The 19543-nt window shown below is 42.8% G+C and overlaps 1 protein-coding gene across 7 annotated transcripts in view; it reads left to right on the top strand.

Moving 5' to 3' along the window:
* PLXNB2 (plexin B2) overlaps positions 1 to 19543 on the top strand; it is a 256955-nt gene that overhangs the window by 151137 nt on the left and 86275 nt on the right. The gene's annotated exons all lie outside the window — the stretch shown is intronic.

The following is a 19543-nucleotide window of genomic DNA, read 5'->3' as shown; positions in this document are numbered from 1 at the left end:
CTCCACCGCTGGCTACTGCACATTTGGCTCTTCAGGGTACTCATAGTGGGGAAAAAAAAAGAGGTCACAATCCTGTTTCTGTCACAACGAGCAAAAACATACATTAGAACTGTTGTCAGGGGTGGTGGAGTGTCCTTAGAAAGCCTGAGCTATGTGTTTCATACAGGAGAAACCTGTATGGGCTAGTTTGGTGTGTGCTCTGGTTGCTAGCGCTGGCACTGCTTGCTAATGCCTCACCAGAAGTATCCGGACATGGAGTGACTGCAGAGGGGTCTGCGTGGTCTCAAAGCCAAGAAGATCCTGTTCCAAAGTGCTGGGAGGGCAAGGGGCATGTGGTCAGCACCCCAGGGGTAAGCTGATTTGTTGCATTTCCAGATTTTTTGTACCCTTGGGTGAACTGAGATCAGGCCATCCATCCATATGTGAATTTTTTAGTTGATTGACTTGAAAGATATATTGGGTAACATTTGTTTATAGTGGCCAAAGCTGCAGGATATGGGTTTTATCTGGTGTATAAATATTTGTGGGGCTACCCTGGGTTTGCTTTGCAGGATGTGTATGTTTCCTTCTTGAGCTGCGCCACATGGGAACCTTCTACCTGTTTGCATGATTGCAGATGTTGCCTAAAGGAGCTCTGCACACAGAAGTTAACTCTCCTAAGGGAGATATATGTGTGCAGAGCTTTTACAGCTGGGGGGCACGCTATGCTGAGAGAAATGGTTCTTTGAAAATATGTCTTTGAAGTATGTATAAGACCAGGAGGAAAATAAGAAGTATATGATGTAGACTGGGGATGGAAACCAATAGCTAAACAAAGGAAAATGTTCCAATACATTTTGCACAACTTGAGCAAAAATTGAATATACTAACATATTACTGTAAGCAAATGTGGTACCCTGCAAATTGTCATCCTATACCAAAGCAGTCATTTATTCTCACGAAAGAAGATTGAGCAGAGGTAATATCCTCTCCCTACAAGCCTGCCTGTTTTCTCTGACAAGGTGAGAGACTGCATTTCTTTTTCCAGCTCTAGGACACCTACTGAAGTTACATTGCTTGAATTGTGTCAGGACGTGTTTACACTGTCACTTCACTGGGTACCCATCTACACTGCTGCTGCACAGGATTATTTGGTTCTCCCGTCTCCCCTAGCTGCTTGTTTCTGCCACTTCCATGGGTGGTATAAGCGTGGGTACAACCAAACCTCAAGTCTGAGCAGAGAGCTGAAAACCAGCGTGACCAGGAGCTGCAAAATGGGAAGTTTCTGCTGGAGCAGCTCCATGCGTGTGTTCACACCTCCTCTTGCTTTCCAGTACCAGCCAAAAGCAGAGACATTTCCTTCAGAGCAATGCCTACTGCATTCAGAGGCAACATAGCTTCTTTCTGGTGATGAATGAGGTATCCACTTTCTGCCCAGATGCTCAGCAAAGGATAACGTGTACCCAGGATCTTTCTTTGAACCGAATGACAGGACAGCCTGGGAAGGGCGGGGCAAGCTGCTTGCTGCCTGATTCACTAGATAAAACTGAAACTTTGACCTTGTAGGACAGTAGAGGAGAAAGGAGGTGTTCCAAGTGAGGTATTAGGCATGCTGTGATCTTCCTCTTGCATCTCCTAAACAGCTGACAGGAGCCTTGCCTGTGACTGCAGTCGCTGAATAACTGGGGAGAGGAAAGGAAAGAGAAGGCGGGGGCAGGTTTGATGTTTTGTGATAGATGACTTTGAGGCAAGCATCTCTGCAACGATGCTTTTTGCCGTGTTCTGCCAACTCCTTTACTGAAGCTGAACTACATTTATTGTCTTTGGCGTTTCTAATACATCTAACGTTTTTGGGCAAGGTAAATATCTGACAGCCCCTGTGTAGTTAATTCGTCCCCACGCTTTAAAGAGTTGTGGTATCCGTGTAAAATATTGTCATATACAAGTAGTGGGTGGCATAGTGCATGCTGTTACAATAAGGAAAGCAGAGTTTTTTAAGTATATTCTCTCAGCAGATGCACATTAAACCTTACCACCAGGTTTTTTTTTGTTTTTTCTAGAAGTGGCTGGAATTGCACAAGTGTCTCTGTTCTTTCCATTCACCCCATAAAATGCGTAAGCATCTAAGAGACAGAAATTAGTACAAATTGATGTCATAAGCCTAAATTTTATTAAAATTCTTGTCTGTCAGTGTGTGAGTGATGTTGATAAATTAGATTACCAAATGATTTTGTTCAGTTTGCTTTCATTATGGGTGAAATATGCAAAATAATATCTAAATAAAGACTAAGTTAAGCTGTTAAATGCTGCTTCCGGGAGTAATCAGACATTTTCTGGCTTGTGCTTTGATTTGAAGGCTGTCTGTCAGCCTTCATCTTTATTCGTGGTAAATAAAACCTCTTCCCTGAAGGGATCAAGGTATGAGTAAGAACCTTAATATTATGCCTACCGCAATCAGTGATTTTGTAGGGATCTCGTTAAAGTTCAGGGTCTTTACCTGCAAGGGAGCAGAAATACCAGTATATGCAGCAGAGATATCAGACACTGTTAAAGGGGATCAAGAATGCTTATGTCCAAAAGCTGTAGCACTCCTCTTCGGGAGTCAACAGCTTGCAAACTCTCAGTAAAAGTAAAAGCATATGGAAAAAAAAGGGGCCCAAGTGTTCCAGAAGCTGTTTAAAGAAAAGGCAGCCAGCTACAGTCAGTAGAGAGAAATCGGCTCAGCACAGCCTGCCAGCTCAGTGGTGGCATTGATGATGCCTGTGGACAGCAGCAGCAAGTAGTGGATTTTCTTGGAGTAATGGCTTTTGGTTCGCCTTCTTGCCTGGAGGTTGTGCTGACCTCTGGTAAGGACTGGGGTGCGTAACTCACAATATTGCATGGGACAACAACACCCACGTGGTGGGTCCCTGCTCGTGGGAGCTCTGCCCACAGTGGCAGAAACTGCTGCTGTGGGTGCGAGCGTGCACAGGAGGGAGGGCAGAGGCAGAAGGCTATCAAGGACCATAGTACATGCCTAACCCCGCTTTCTGCTTTGTCATGTGGATATAGCAGAAAGGAGGAAGACTAAAGTATAAGGAAAGTGCTCAAGGCTGATATCAGCACCCTTTGGGAGAGAAGAAGCCTAAGATAGATGATAAATGCTGAAGATGATGGTAAGATCTCTCCCTCAGTCCTTCTTCCAGCCAGCAGCTATTAGTCGTGTGCTGATTTGAAAACCAGGCAGGTGACAGTCTGGGGAAGCACAGAGAATTCATGTGATGACTGGATAGCAAAGCAAAACTAATGAGGGGACTAGCGTTGAGAAAGGCACATGTATTGAGTAAGGTGGTGCGCGCCGTACAATTGGTCATTGATGAATATCCATATAAATGGCTATCCTGTTCATATATAAATCGAGTTTGTTCTGCACGACTCTTTCTATGCTCACCATCAATAGGACTGTGAGAATGAGAATATACTAAAGAAACCAGACTTTCCAGAACACCTTCCATGGTGATGAGTGTCAGTGCAACACACCAGCAGGGCACCAGGCACAAACCCCAGGGCAGAAGGTGAAGTGCTGCCTGCAGTCGTAAGTGACAGACTACACATCAAATTTCAGTGAGTGGGGACAGAACAAGGTTTTTAAGTGGTTAGTACTGTAGCAACCCGTAAACACTTGGTGAAAGTTGAAATGTATCTGTCTGAAAAGCTCCATGCCCATTCAGGAGGAGGCAGCTTTTCATAATGTGATTATGGATATACATGAAGATCCAATAGATGATGACATGTCCATTGTAACAGTAATAAGAGGTCCAGGTAGGAACAAAAAGAACACTGCCTATTCTGTGAAAAGAAACCGCTGTACACAGGTGGCTGAACATCAGCCTATGTGGGATTAACTCAAAGCTCTTTAGTGCACAAACGTGCCTGGCAGTGTCTGATAATAAGCTCTGGCTGAAACATGCTGCCTAATAGCAAAACATTGATTGACTCTCATTTAGTATTATTTCTGGACTGTGGCGTATCTGACGTGGCCCAGATTTTAAGTGACTTCTCTCCCTGGTTTGTTTCTGTGTGAATGGCCACCCTATCACAGCACCTGGCCAGATCATGCGTTTGTATGCTAGGAGTGAAAGGACCATACAACAGGTTTCTCGACTATATATTGAGATCATACATCACTTGACAGAGTGTTGCTTTCATGTTCAGACAAATCTAATACTCCTTTGTTGAGAATGCATTAACAGAGGGTTAACTGGCATAAGAACCAACAGAAGACATAAAGCATTTGGTGAGAATTTCAATTGCTCAAATACTTGGGAGTTTTTTCTATTAACTGTTTTCATGGAATACCGAAAAGGAATGTTGACCAAAATCTGACATTTACTTTTTATCTGGTAAATGTTGCTGCTCTGCAGTCTTACATTATTAAATACATCTATATCTTTTTAGCTGCTTAGTTATCCCTTGTCCTCTGTTGTTACTGCACAAATAAAGATTTTGTAGTACAGAGGCTGAGAATTTACTCTATGCCAAATAGTGATCCACAAGATAAGACAGGGTTAGAAATTCTTGGCTTTATTCACTAGACTGTCCTGGTTTAGAGTTTGGACTGTGACGACTGTGCTTCTTTCCTCCAGACCTCTAAATTCTAAACACATCTATTTTCTGAAAGCTTTCATATGGAAGTATTTATATAGGTTATCATACATAATTTCCCACTTGCTTTTGCTTGGGTGTCATTTCTTTGTCCTGCTTTGGTTCCCTCTGAATTTTGAGCGGAGCTCTCTGGGGATCAGCGTGCTGGAAATTGCCATGGCAACCCTCAGAAAAATGCACACCGCAGGCTCGAGGCTTCGTGGCTCTTATCCCTGCGAGAGCTCTGATGATCTCTGGACTTCTGGGCTTACTGGGGGAGCTGTGAGAGGGACACAGTCTGCAAATGAGAGCTGCATGTACCTTGCCTATTAAAAATGTTTCCTGTGTAATTTGAGGAACTCTGGTTATTGTTCACTGATATACAGCCCTAGCATCCAGCATTTTCATAGCTTACCACCAAGATTTCCATTTGCAGACTGCAAACCCTTGTTTTTATTCCACATAATTCTAGTATTAGTCTCCGACGTCTTAGCTCTCCCCATTTTCACTCAAGACTACTGTGGGAGCCATTGCAAAGGCAAAGACTGTTATCCTGGTAAAAGCTCAGAGATAGCTGGTGATAAAACATATCATAAAGATTATGATGCAGAGTTTAAAAGAGGTGAATGTTTGTATCCCTGCTGTTCCCAAATCTTTTTTTTTTCATGAAAACATTCAAGGCAGAGTTATTTCATAGATGAGTATTTCATGGCTCTGGTTGTGAGAGCAGGGGTTTTCTACAGCAGCAGGAAATAACTGAAGCTGGATAAAAGTGTATTGCCATCGGAGACGAGAAATAGAGGCTCCAGGTTATACTCTCATATGGGGTGTGTGACATTGGAGTTTTGTTTTATAGGACCGAATTAAGGAGTACAGCATATCCCATTACATGAAATGTTTTTTCTTGTATGGTTATTTGGTTTTGTGGTGTGTTTTTTTTAGTACTACTCATCCCACCAGACATAAGGCTAGACCAACAGAAGGACGTGGGCTTGTAATGCTCAGAGTAGTGACTAATTCAAGTGTAATCAGCAGCCTCAAATAAGGTGTCTCCAATTCCAGTTCCTGCATGGGTTCCTGCAAAGGTTGGGCTAGATCTTAGAAGTCTTTTCCAACCTGAATGATTGTATGATTCTGTGGGGAGTGCTAAGCCCATAAGGGCATGATTCGTGAACAACCAGGATGCAAAGGAGGAATGCCCAAAATAGTTAGCAAGGAATGCCTAGGAGAAAAATGTATTTGAACTCTTTCTTTTTAGGGATTTTCCCAGTCCCATTCTTGGATGCATAGAGACACTCACACCAAACTTAGCTTCACAACCTGAACGCTTGAACAATCAGATATCTGTGTTGTTCTTTAGGATAAAAATGGAGCAAGGCTCATTCTCTCTTGAAATATCTGATGATAGTGTCCTTCCCTTTACATCCATTTTGAAGTAGTGTGGTGTCTGAGCTCATTGCGTTCCTCAGCCTGAGAAAGAAGGAGAAAGAGAAAGGAGTAAGAGATGAAATCTGGTTCCTGTTCTGAACATGGGTTAAATGCTCTGCATTAATCACTGGGTAAAATGCACAAGCTGGTCCTGCACCAGGGAGCCCAGATCAATGCCCTAAGAGTCAGGTATACATCTGTCTGTTCCTATATGTAGCACTGTTTCTTGTAAAGCACTAGGTGTTCTTTAAACGAGATGATTGAGGAGCCCCCTTTGGCACAAAGACATCTGGTAGCAAAGCATTAGAGAGATGGGTGCAGATGGGTGCACTCAACAGCCTGAACCTGAGATTTCCCAGTTCCTAGAAAAGTGTTCTAGCTACCGAGTTACTGTGCAAACAGTGCAGCGTTATCAGCATGTTCTCTGTCTTCCACTCCCTCCTGCCACAGGTTTGCATTTCTTTCTTAATGGAGGTGGCTCTGGCTTCTAAGTGCAGCGATCCCCACTGCTGTGTTTAAGTGCTCTAAATCCTGGATTGAGCTTCTAGTGGAGAGGAATATAATAGTGTTTAGTCTAAGGCTCCCAGACAGCCTTGAGCATGAGAAAAAGAGCAGAGCTGCTGAGTCCTGACAAGGGGAAGGTAGTTCAGTTTCCATACGATCCAGAATTTTGGGGAATTTGACTGGAAAAAAACTCAGAAACTAATGGTATGCATAGGCAGAAGTCATGAGAACAGCTCTGGTTTGACAAATAAACCTTAGGAATGCTGCTTTCATTTTTTGTAGTTAAAGGGCTTTGAATGGTTTATTTCAACATGCAACCATTAACATGGAATAAATTAGCCAATTTCCTTCCAAGGGCAATTAATTAAACTCATGCATGCCTCTTTGAAAGAAGCTGTAAAATTATAAGCTATGCCACATATTTTAACCCATTTATAGACAGTAAAACTGCAGTAGATTAAGGGGTGTTGAAATGTTCCTGTAAGTGCTGTCCAAAGCATTCTATAAGAAACTCACAGAAGAGAAGCAAAGTTCATGGGAGACAAACTTCCTGTTTGTCTCTATTTAAAGTTTATATTTTAAAACCAGGACTGAAAAGCATATTCCTGTGTTTTTTGGAAGACTCTGATTCCCAAGATTTCATCTAGACAAGACTTCTTAAAACTTAACGTTTAGTATTTATTGGTTGTGGTTTGAGGCAACAACTAATTACAAATGCAATTGACAGGAACGTCATGATTTAAAAAATGTTTTACCTGAGCCCTTTGTGTGTTGTTGTTGTTTTGTTTTTTTTTACTGTAAGTTTAAGACAAAAATGTGAAGGTTATGTGGGTCACCTCTCTGCCAGAATGCATAATGTAAACAGGATAAAATAACTGGGAGTTCGTGGAATCTCAGCATGAGCAAAGTTTTAAGTGCTGACTTCTTACTACAACTTCCAACATCAGCATTAATTGAATCCAGTGTATTTATTTTCCTTTGCCATTATCACTAAAATTAGCTTGTTTACATTTTTGAGCAAGTTAATGGCATACTTAGTGCTTACTTGTACTAGGCAGAAACAAGCCAGCAGAGAAACAACCTGCTTCTATCACCTCTAAAACACAATTACTATGAAATAACTAGAATAGTGGTGAGACAAGTGATGATCTATAGAAGAGTTTCTTCTAGATCAGAAAGTGAGAGGTTTAGCTCAAAGTGGCTGGGCTTCAGAATATTCTCCTGTGCTGAGACACATAACTCTCTTGAGATACGCTAGTCAATTCTGTCAGTTCCTGAGGGCTCTGCAGGGAAAGAAGAGCAAATATATCTTGAGAATCTTTCCTAGAAAAACAGCTTTTGGTCTTGATCAGGATTAATACCCAGCATTGTTTGTTACAAGTCTGTTTGTTCCTAAAAATGTAAATGTCTTACTTATCCTTGAGGTTCTCGTACTCATTTGAATGTGTCTCAACTTTGATGTGGAAAAGCAATTTCTGCCATGGCTAAAATGTTATGCGGAAAAATACATTTTACTACTTACATAGATAAAGAATTCTTCAATTTGGCCCCATTTCTCTACCTCAGCTTCATTGTTTCTAATGATGTTTTCACCTGGAAAATCCAGGCCTCGAAGAGAATAATGCAGTAGGTAACACTTTTAATCAGTATAGGAAATATGAAACAGCAGGGAATAAATTTCCAACTGTGCAGACAAGGAAAAAAAGGAAAAAATGTGAAAGCTGTTTTTTCATTTCTTTCTCCTTAGATTGGTCCTACCCATGGGGCTTTTATGGTGCCACAGTTGCATACTTATCAATAATTGTTTCCTAATTCTGCTCCGTTTCTACGCTGAAGTAGTATAAAATGTCAAGCTCCATGCAGCCAGTCAATTTTCAGGATCCCATGTGGACAACAGAAACCAGTGTGCTGTTAGTAATCTCTTAAAAGGATAATTTTCCTCCTGTATCGATGTTTAATTGGATGGAATCTCAAATGTTAATAGTACCTACGCCGCTTGAATAGCCTTCTCTTTGAGGTATGAAAATGGAGAGGGAAGGACCACTCATTTGACAAGGGAGCTTCTATCTAATTAAACGAAACCATGAGTGAAAAACAAAACAAAACAAAAAAAGTTTACACAAATCATTTCAAGAGTCAGAATTGGATGCCTCCTCTCGGCAGCTGCTCACGTACACCATGGCGTTGTTCAAGGGTGAGTAAACCGACCTCATGTCTGGGGGAGCTTCTCGCCAACAGGCATTTCGGCAGGGGAGAAGGCCGCAGCATTTGCCTGTCACTCCCTGGCATGGTGGCTTTGACTGTAGATTTTGTAAGAGGGCCACATCCCTCTGCCTTCCACCATACCCACCGTGGCTGCTTTGGCATCGTGACAGGACGATATCATGACCCAGAACACATAGTTGTGGCAAGCTTCATGAGGGCCTGCACCCGGCTGCACCCAGTGGCTGCGGAACTGCATGCAGCAGTTTCCTTCTTTTATTTGCCGTTCATTATTAATTTTTGTCTTACTTCATTATTATTTTTAGCACCTTTGTGTTCAAAAAAAAAATAAAAAAAAATAAGGGGATTTGTAAAAGGAGGAAAGCAGGGTTACAGGGGGCAGGGAGGACTGAGGAGGCAGATGGGAGGCCGGGCTGTGCTGCACACAAGCGCAGGGGCAGCTGGCATCAGCCTGCTGAAGGGCCAGGAGTGAGCAGGAGAGGAGCAGCATCTGCGCCGTGCTCGCAGCTTACTAGGAATGAGAAGCATCATTCAAAAAGCTGGTGTCCTGCCCTAATAAAGAAAATTGGAAGAGATCTTTAACTCTGGCAGACTGAATTTAAAAGATTGAGTGCACTTAGGGAGGCTTAAAAAGGCATTTGAAGAGTGACTTACCAGAGTAAGCAAAACTAATGTTAAGGCCTCCTTTAAACACGTCAGGAACAAAACGCTCAGCACAGGGCCAACAGAGGGCTGGGATTTGGAAGGACACTCGGAGAGGATGAGGCTATCACAAATATTTCATTCATTTTTGCTGCATCCTGTTCCTTCTGGAAGAGGTCAGGGAGCTTTTTGCATTGAAGACCTTTGGGTGGGTGGGAGGGGGGAGCAGAGGCACCAAGATCAGTTGGGAGCCTGTTTGAGTTAGAAATGCCCTAGATCTCATGTTTATACAGGAAAAAGATGAGACTTTAAATAGGCAAAAAGGAAATGTCTTTTAGTCCCCAGATCCATGCAGAAGAGCTTAGACCATTTTGCCACTGGGCAAATTTTGTCATTGGGCTCTGGTATCAAGGCTGTACCGTGTACTAATGTAGTGTTTCTAGTAATTGTCATGTAGCCATTAGGAAGTGACTTATTTCTAACTTATCTCATCCTATTATTCACTGTCCCCTCTCTTTCTACTTCGTCTTCCATTAAAAAAAGTCCCTGGCAAAGAACTGAAAAACAACTGAAATCCTTCTGTAAGAAGCAGGATTTGGTAAGTCCCTTAGAAGAAAGGAAAAAAGGTGGTGAAACAGTGACATCACGGTTCTGAATCTTCATTCAGCCATTCTTGATTCACATAAATAGGATCCAGTTAAGAAAGAGGCTAAAAGGGAGTATGTTAGAAAGCCATTTATCTCCAAACATCTTTTTAAACAAACAATCTCACCCAAGACCTCACGACTGTTGCCCACTGTGGTGGGAAGGGAGCACCAAACATGTGGATGTCCCATCAACGTATGTGGTGCTGTGCAAAGCTCATGAAAGCTTCCAGTCATTAAACTTTGCTAAACGACATACAGCTTTTTTCAAATAATGGTGCTCCTGCATCAGTGAGCTGGCCATAATCCAGCCCTAATAAGTACCTTCTGTGTATCTAAATTGTTTTGTTTATTTAATTGGACAAGGTTATATGTCAAAAGATGTTATTGGGTAGGGTTGGTGGTGCTAGGACAATAGGTACCATGTCACCCAACTCATTCAGGGCTGGGTGAAGCAATTGCTACGTGCAGATCATAGTGAGTTTGTGCAAATCAGTCCAAAGCTCGCGAAGGACTTCATAAATCAAATAGCAGTCCCAGTAAGTTCAAACAAAGTGTTATTAATAAAAGTGGTGAACACTGTCAGGCCAACCAGACCACTCTGGGAGTTGTATGTGAATATTATTATAATACTCCAGGATGTATAAAATAGAGAGGCCTGGCTCATACAAGAAATTAAGAAGTTTCTCCATATACACTGCCCACCGATTCATGGCCATTCCACCCTGAAGCCTAGAAGTAGTGCTGGAAGGGGTAAGGACCTCTGATTCTTCTAGACCAAGGTGGTTGTTCCTTCCAAGCAGGTATTTTTCTTTCTGTCACAGCACTGCTTAAAAGCTAATTGAAACCTTAATAACAAATTACATTTGCATCATCGGTAAGATAGCCAGTGCACTTCCTAGAGCTCTGTTTCTGTTCTTGCCCTGCAGGAGGGGCCCTGGATGTGGCACACACTGTTGCACAGCATTTCGGGTGTCTGGCAGAGAGAATTCTAAAGCCATCTAACACAAAATGTGGGGAAAAGCTTTGTCAGCAGCTACTGAGCTTCTTCTCAGGATTTGACCTAGACTGGAAGGATATGAAAAAGACATTACAATTTAAGGAACTTCTTCAAATAAGCAAACAATGTTCCTGCTGAGCAGAGCTATTTTTGAGGGGGAAGGTGTTTGTTTAATCACCTAATTGACCCACTGCAGTTTTCCAGATGTACTCAGATTGAGCAATGGCCTTTGAAATCAGTGGCTTAGTTGCCTTGGATTTTTGTTGTTGTTGTTGTTGTTTTATAGAGGAAAGGATCTGGCCCACTCTTGTAGCTTTTCCTGTGGCAGGGAGCACACTTTACATATTGGTGAGACTGAGCAAGGTGACCTAGCTTTGCTCTGTGAATTATTACTTCCTCAATTTGAACACTTGCCCTGCTTTAATATTAAACCACTGTCTCTTGCTGAAGGAACTGTGCAGTGGGAGTAGGCACAGTTTAAACCCATTGCCAGAGAGCAAGAGACTTCATTAATGTGTGGAGTATTTGAATCCCTCCGTTGCTGCTGTCCTTAGCATCAGAGATCAATTATTTCAATGAAATAACAAATGCACCAAATATAGGCAATTATTTTGCCCATTCCCCTTCATTGGCAGGCTCCATATCCCTGTGTCCTCTGGGTGGTTTTACTAAGGGGTTCTGTCCCAGAGGCTGGCCAATTTCTCAAGACAATTACAAAGGTAAATGACTTCTCACCATCTTCTCATTTCATTCTTATTCCACAAATCTTGGTGCGCTATTAATGCTTTTACTTTTCAAAGGCTTTTCTGAATTCACACGTTGGGTTAATGTTACTGAATGATTATGTCAATTTAGCTGCATACTCTTATTTGACATAAGCCTAACTATGTCTAAATAAATATTTATACTCAGTCTAAACAAATCTAAATGTTAAGTACTGACTTAAAAGCCTTAAAGTGCCTTATTTCAAAATCTTATTTAAAAACCAAATGAGACACATAAGTGTGGGTAAAGTTAAAACCTAAACAAGTGTGACCATGTAATTGTGTACTTTTACAGCCTTTTGGATATCACACCATAGGAAAAGCAGTGAAAATCTATGAAAGCTGAGTCTAAAAATGTGCTGTCTTTGTTCTCTAGAGGCATTTTCTGCTTTCATTAAAATCAATGGGAAGCTTCTCAGGATTTTTTTTGTAGGATGAGACTGTATGAGAATTTCTTGGCATGTTGATGACAGGGGGTGCTTCCAATCGTCAAATTAGCAGGAAGCATAGAGTGACAGGATGTAAACAGGGCAACATGGTCTAGTTTTTGTGAGTTTCCCTTCTGCACAGCTATAGCTCTTTCTAAATGCACATAAGAAGCACTGTTGCTTACCAGTTTTAATGGCCACTTATGGTCAGACCTGAGGCCATTACTGAAAACGTTTATTATCCTCTTTTTCCTGCATGCAAATCCTTCCCACCACGCTACTGTGAAGCCAGTGTGGTGGCAGTGACAGAGTCCTGGCTCCATCCTGTCTGCATGAGGTAGCAGAACTGAAGGCACGGTGGTGGTGGACATCAGGCCTTCTCTTAGCCAATGTGACCAAGGCTTCAAGAGGCACTGAGGCTTCACCTTGTTCAGCCTCCTGGTGGAGTAGCCTGCTTGCTCCAGCCTCTTGTTGAGCATGGTTTCATCTTTTGGCACCAGGTCTTTTCTGTGTCATCTTTCTTTGAATCAATATCAGGAGTTCACTAGCTGCTTGTGTTAACTGTATCAAATGGCAGCGTACTCAGCCCAAATGCACTCCAGCTTTTTATGGATGCTGATACAAGACTAGTGGAGAGACACAGCCTCGGTGAATTGCAATTAAGTGAGTTCTCAGAGCAAGGAAACATATTTCAGGGATACTCAAAGAGCGATCTTCATCATCTCAGTCATCCCCACATTTCAGTACTTCAGTGACTAATTTCTGAATTTCTCCCTGTCAGTTACAATTTATGCCTGCTCTTCTCCTATGAGGCAGAGAATTGTAGGTTTGAGCTTCCTACTGGCTTTTCCCTGTCATTGTTCAAGTCCTATAGAAAGCACTGAGACAAAACTTTGCTCAGATACACACGTGCAACTCCTGCTGTTTCCTGAGGGATTGTATTACCAAAACATTTGCAAAGCATCATAGAATACATAGGTCATTTACGACTGAGAGCGAAGATTCCTCTGATGTGACTCCACAGGCTCTGTACACGTGCAGCAGAAAACTGCTGGAAATTTGTATGTTGTTGAGAACTGGGTCGTACTGCAACTCCAGCCCCCAGTTGTGGAAGAGGGATTTCTGGCCTCCGGGACTGGTTCCCAGCTTTGTTCGGGAAGGGAAAGCTCTTCCACAGGGGAGCTGCCGATGCTTCAAAGCCTTCCTGTGCCCAGCAGGTTCTACTCATATGTTTAACAAACCTCTGTGGTTATTCTACAGCCATGAGTTTGATGGCAAGCATATTTAAAGCTTGAAGATACGAAGTTTCTGACGGCGGTCATAAATGCACAAAAATATTAGCATCTGAATGTCTTTAGAAATTCACATTGAAAAGATCAGGCCAAGGGGCAGGATTTTTTAAACTGTGCTAGCACTCTGTCATGGCTACAGATTGCGGGTACATCGCATCCAGGACGTGCAGCATGAACAGGCAAATCTCTCTGTACTGTGATGTGACTGATAATACCTCTGCAAGCATCGTACATTTCCACTAATTGGATGCTATTACTACCTCATGCGTAGGTCATTGCTTCTAATTAATTACGGGCCAAGAAGGTGCTTAGTACTTTAGAAGATGCAGATGAAGACAGATGTCTGCTTGGGAAATTAAAATGTAGCAGATTGAGGGTTTTATATAAAACCAGATCAACTATAAAAATCTGATATCTGGACAGATCCTAATAAACCTGATGAAAATTAGAGAAACTAGATTGGCTTAAGGCTAATAAAAAGTGATAGAAATGTTTAAAGTCGTCTCCAATTGCTTTCAGGAGGATTAGCATGAAGCTTATTTTACAAGGATTAGGCAGAATATTTTAGAGTAAACTGGCCCACAAGATTGTTCTTTTTTACTTGAGTCTATAGAATGACTTATCTCATGAAATGCACAGCATTGACAAAAACTCACGTTCTTTGACTACAGCAATCAGAAGTGTTCCTGAAACAACTGTGAGCTGTGCATTCTGGTTATTTGGAAATAAGGTTGTCCAAATTAAAACCTCAGAAAATACAGAATAGAATAGTTGGAAGGGACCTACAGAGATCATCAAGCCCAACTGCCTGACCACTTCAGGGCTAACCAAAAGGTACAGCACATTATTAAGGGCATTATCCAAATGCCTCTTGAATACTGACAGGCATGGGGGCATCAACCACCTCACTGGGAAGCCTGTCCCAGTGTTTGAGCACCCTCATGGAAAATAATTTTTTCCCGATATCCAGTCTGAACTACCCCCAGTGCAGCTTTGCACCATTCCCACTCATCCCATTCGGTTATCAGGGAGCAGAGCCTGGCACCTCCATCTCCATTTTCCCTCCTCATAAAGTTTAATATATATTAAACATTTTAATTCTGACTGTCCTTCAGCTGCTTTGCAGGGAAGTGCAGGTTCTCCTTTCAGTGACATGGTGCTTTGGGGCACGTTTGCTATTATCCATACACATCGGTGCTGTAAACTTTGTGTCTTAATGTAGCCCTATAAATTTCCAGTTTATTTGCCTTCAGACAGTTTCAAACAGAGAAGTGTTTATGCATGGTGATCATGTTTGAAGAATTTCCTAGGTATATGTTCTCCATTAGAAAGTGTGCTGGCCATGTTTGAAATTAGAGTTTATCTACTGTACACAATTTCTAAACACGTTGAGTAGCCACTGTAAATTCCAATTTGAAATACATATATACAGACGTACCCCGTGTACAAAGCAAACATTGTGAAATAGGCTTGGATTAGACCTTTTAACCACATCACTGAGTGCCGTAAAATAAACATTTAGCCTAAGAGCTCAGAAGATGCATGACGAAAGCTGCCCAGAAGAAGTCTTCGGAGATTGCCTGAATAATTAGGCACATGGGATGAAACTGGTCATGCAGGTAGGAGGATTTACACTTCTCCCTGTTTGCCTCGTATGATGTACCTGGCCCTTATTGGCTCTACTAAATCAAGTGTCCAAATATGCTTACCAGTGAGAAGAAAAATGTTCCCGCCAGCTGTTGAGCAGGCGCTCACTGTGGCTTCTCTGTCAGGCAACAAAGATGCAGAAGAAACTCATCTTATTACAGCTGGAACTGAGACATGCTCAGCACCAGCAGAGGCTAAAACCCTTGGGAGTGGATGCCCTCAGCCTCACGTGGAGCCTTGTCCCCGTGGACACACATAGATTTTTACGTCACGTTTGTGGGAAGCCATTAACGTGGGTTGAGACCTCTTTTCTCTTTGATCGTATTTAGCATTTCATGGGGCATATCTGGGGCCTTTGTTCAAACATAAAATGCAGCCCAGGCCAGGAAGTGGAATCTCCATAGATGGGGCTGCACACGAGGCAAATGCTCTGCACAGCTTGTCCTGTGGCTCGTTGGGTCAGAAAGCGTTAACAGTTTGTATGGCTTTACTTGTGGGTTTGCATCCTTTATCATGTGTTTTCTCATAGGGAGCATTCATTTAAGCAGTAGGGTAAAGACACGCTGTGCTGCCAGAAGCAGGAAAAATGCCACTCCTTCATTTGACCATGGTTAGCCCAGCTCATCCATCAAGGATAGAGAGTGTTAGAGTTACCAATGTTTAGGAAGAGCTAGGTCTCTAACGTCAGGAAACCAAAACCAGATGTTTTATTTACAGTGCAATTTATGCTCTTTCTACCCCCCTTTTTTCTTCTTCTTTTTTTTTTTTTTTCTTGAAGATATGTTTCTGGGTCTTGCAGTTGTTTGAGCTTAAAATGCAATTTGGGAATGGCTTGATTTTAAAATCAGCAGGGAGATAGAGATAAATAAATCCCCCAAACCATGGGTTGTGATTGGTAAGAGTGGAAGGGCTGGTTTGCTTGTCTGTTGCTTTTTACATCCGTGCAGCCAAAATTACATCCTGTGATCGTTAGAAACAAGGCTTGTGGTTCTTGAATGCGTCTAAGGAGACAGGATAAAAATGTAAATCTGGGACTAGTAATTATGGGGACAAATTCTGGGACTTAGGCCTAGATGTTTTTTTCAAGGCAGAGAAGAAAAAAACCATACATGCACTTACTGCACAGCAGCTTTTCCAAGGAAAAAATGCACCCTGCGGAGTGGAGTCTGATGCACAATTTGAGCATCACCTAAATGCTGGTAGAGCCCCCAGCATGGGGATTTGCTGACCCTAGCACGGAGGGCTCACCATAGGGATAAATTTCTCCTGCTTGGACATTGTAAATTGCACTGAGCTCAATGATACCTGTTTCTATTTGCTCCAATTAGCACAGGAGGGTGAAGATGCTCCAGTGGGGAGCCTCATGTGTCTCAGGTGGGTGGCAGCCATGGATTGTCACTTGTGGATTGCCACTCATCTGCTTTTTCATCAACGTGTCGCCTTCTGCGGGCACACAGCTTGGTCCCTCCTAAAATGATCAGCAGGTTCAGCTGGGATGGGTGCTGAGCCCCTCCAAACAAATGGGCTGGGTTTATTCGCATCTGCCCCATGCTCACACGGCAGAGCTGCCATGTGGAGGCAATAGTTTTGTGTTCAGTGTGGCTGAGGACCGGTAATCTTACAAGAGGAATCTGTGTTTTGGAAGGGTTAGGCAGGGATCAGTGTGAAATGTCTGGTAATATATTTTCATCACGCATTGTATCATGCTACTTTTTTGAAATAAAGTGCTCCTGGAGATGAAATCGTGTCGGACAATTCTGAAGCTAGGAAAACACATTTTTATGACTGTGTTATGCATCCATAAAAAGGGGGTTTTATAATGGTATTGCTGACAGGCCATTAAACAGACAGGCACAGGTAGGTGCTGCTATCAGGTCCGTGCAAGCTACTGGTTAACTGGCTATATAAATTTAGAGCGAAATGTAATGAATAGAAACATGGAAGAAGTGCGCGCAGTGTCTGTCTGGGCAGATTGGATCCATGCAAGCCAGTGCTGTTCTGTTAGACCCAGGGATGCTCCACTCACTTATCTGAGCCTCCTTTGTATAAAAAAGAAAGAAAGAGAGAAAGAGAGAAAGAAAGAGAGAGAGAAAGAGAGAAAGAAAGAGAGAAAGAAAGAGAGAAAGAAAGAAAGAGAGAAAGAAAGAGAGAGAGAAAGAAAGAGAGAAAGAAAGAAAGAAAGAAAGAAAGAGAGAAAGAAAGAAAGAAAGTAGGAAAAGGTAAATACAAGTCAAAATGCTGCAATTCTCTTTTGTCTTTTCTCGCCTGCGGCAGCAGACAACCAATACGGATAAATAAGCACAATCAAATGCGACTTGGATGCACCCAGCCTGCTCTGTATTTGTAAGCATCAGGTACTTAACCCTTTATACTGCACGTGGTATTTATTTTAGCACATTGGATTCCCTGCAAACCCTCTGTCTTGTGAATTCTTTTACAGTCCTCTTCCCACTATGGTAAAAGCCTCTCCAAATATTTGTCATGTGCCCTTTCTTGCTGAGCTTCAAATCTGCTTCTCTGAGTGGTTTGTGCCCTGTCTCCTCCCCAGGCTGGAGTGATGGCTCAGTGTGTGAAATCAGCAGGTGTCATGAAGTTAAGTGCTTCTGGCTCCATTCTTCTTCCCTCTGTTTGAAAAAGCACAAGGAGGGAAACAGAAAATGTAGCTGAGAAACAAAAGGGATGTTCCCAGGTAAGGTTGGAAAAGAGAGAGAAAGTCAATGAGGCAGTGAAGATGTATGAGCTCCAGACCCATTGAGGTCTGAAAATCCCCTGAAGTTCTTGTTCTTTTCTTTTTTCCCCTTCTTTTTCTTCTGCCTCCTGCTTTGTCATCAGAGACTTTCCACACAAGCTGTAGTAGCAGCAACCGTAGGGAAGGAAAACTTGGAGGCTGTTCCTGAGAAGAAAAGAAAAAGGTGAGGGGAGGAGAAGCTGTAAGAAGATGTGAAAAGATGTGTAAGGGAAGAGAAATAAAAGAGCTTTTTAAAAACTGACACGAACGTTAATTTGAAGGGCAGAGAAGAAAAACTTCAATCTCAGAGCAATCGAAATGAGCAACGCTGCTATGGACATACAAATGGTCCAAATGAAAGTTTAAAGAATTGAAAGGAAGATGAACCAGACAAAACCCTGCGATTTATCTCCAGCAGCAGAAGCCAGGAAAAGCCTCCATTCCTCAGCTATGTGTTTCTTGGCTCCTAACATTCAATAAACTTTCTATTTCGAGAATTTCACCCATCCTCCTCTGCTTGTCTCTCCTCGTGGCTTGTGCTATCAGCCGCCCGAGTGCGATATACGTCGCTGTGCTCCGTTCGGCGTGGTTCACAGCTTCCAGTTCTCGCAGAGGGTCTGGCCCACCTGCCAGAAGTTCCTGGATAAATCCCTGGCATGGCCAGAAAATTGCATTAAAATGAAGAGTGTGGAAACCTGCTACACCCACGTGGGAAAACAAAGTCACAAGAAACAGAAGGATATGGAAGTACAGTGAGGGCGGGGATCATGCAGCCAACACTGTCAAGGGAGGGGAGGGATTAGGGGAAAGGACTTGGTTGTGTCGGGCTTAGTGACTGTCTTGCCATATTTGCATTTCATAGATTGAAGAGTTTATAAATTTCATACTGCCTTATCGTTAAACCTTATACATGATTGTTCTATTAAGACCCATATCGTAATATGATAGGAAGAAAAATGACGGCTCAGCCTTGTGCCAAAGTGCCCCTTGGCTCAGGAAGTCAGTGTGCAGCCCCGTGCAGCTGTGTCGCAGCGGGGAACATGCTGGCTGCTTGCAGATCTGCTCTCACCATTCCGAGGTCAGCAAGACCAACCTGGAGCTGCTGCCGAGCTGGGACAGGGCTGTGCAATCCAGTGTGGCTGCACTGCAAATCCGGAGTGGGGTTTGCTGCTCCTGTTTGGAGGAGGAGGGCAGTGCCGGGTGGACTGCCTGCCTGCGAGCTCTCGGGCCTCGTTTGAGCAAGTTACAGGGAAAGTAAAACTTCACACATGCTGGCAACGTCGGCCTTTCAATTTGATTTGTGTGTGTGTGTGCCAGATTAATGGTTAATTACAAGGGAGAACTGGTTCTGGCAAGGAAGGAGCCGGAATAGTTTGTGTTTGTTTCCACATGGTCACGCTCAGATTCCCCCGCGCTGGAAAAAAATCCGCCTCCTTTCTTGTTTCTTCCAGGGGAAGTCCGAAACCAGTCCTCGAAGATGACCTTAGCACTGAAAACAAGCAGTCCGTTGTTGTAGCAGGGAGCTGGTGACACAGAGTCCTTTTACTATCAGTATAAATGCATTTTTCTCCTTGAGCCATAATACCCTTAGTGCAGGGAAAGCCAGCAAATTAAAGCTACCCCAGCACTGTGGTGTTTCCT

This window comes from Oxyura jamaicensis, chromosome 1, assembly GCF_011077185.1.
Source record: "Oxyura jamaicensis isolate SHBP4307 breed ruddy duck chromosome 1, BPBGC_Ojam_1.0, whole genome shotgun sequence".
NCBI classification, from domain to species: Eukaryota; Metazoa; Chordata; class Aves; order Anseriformes; family Anatidae; genus Oxyura; species Oxyura jamaicensis.
Note: the sequence above shows the minus strand (reverse complement) of the source record. Positions and strands in the feature narration are given on the sequence as shown.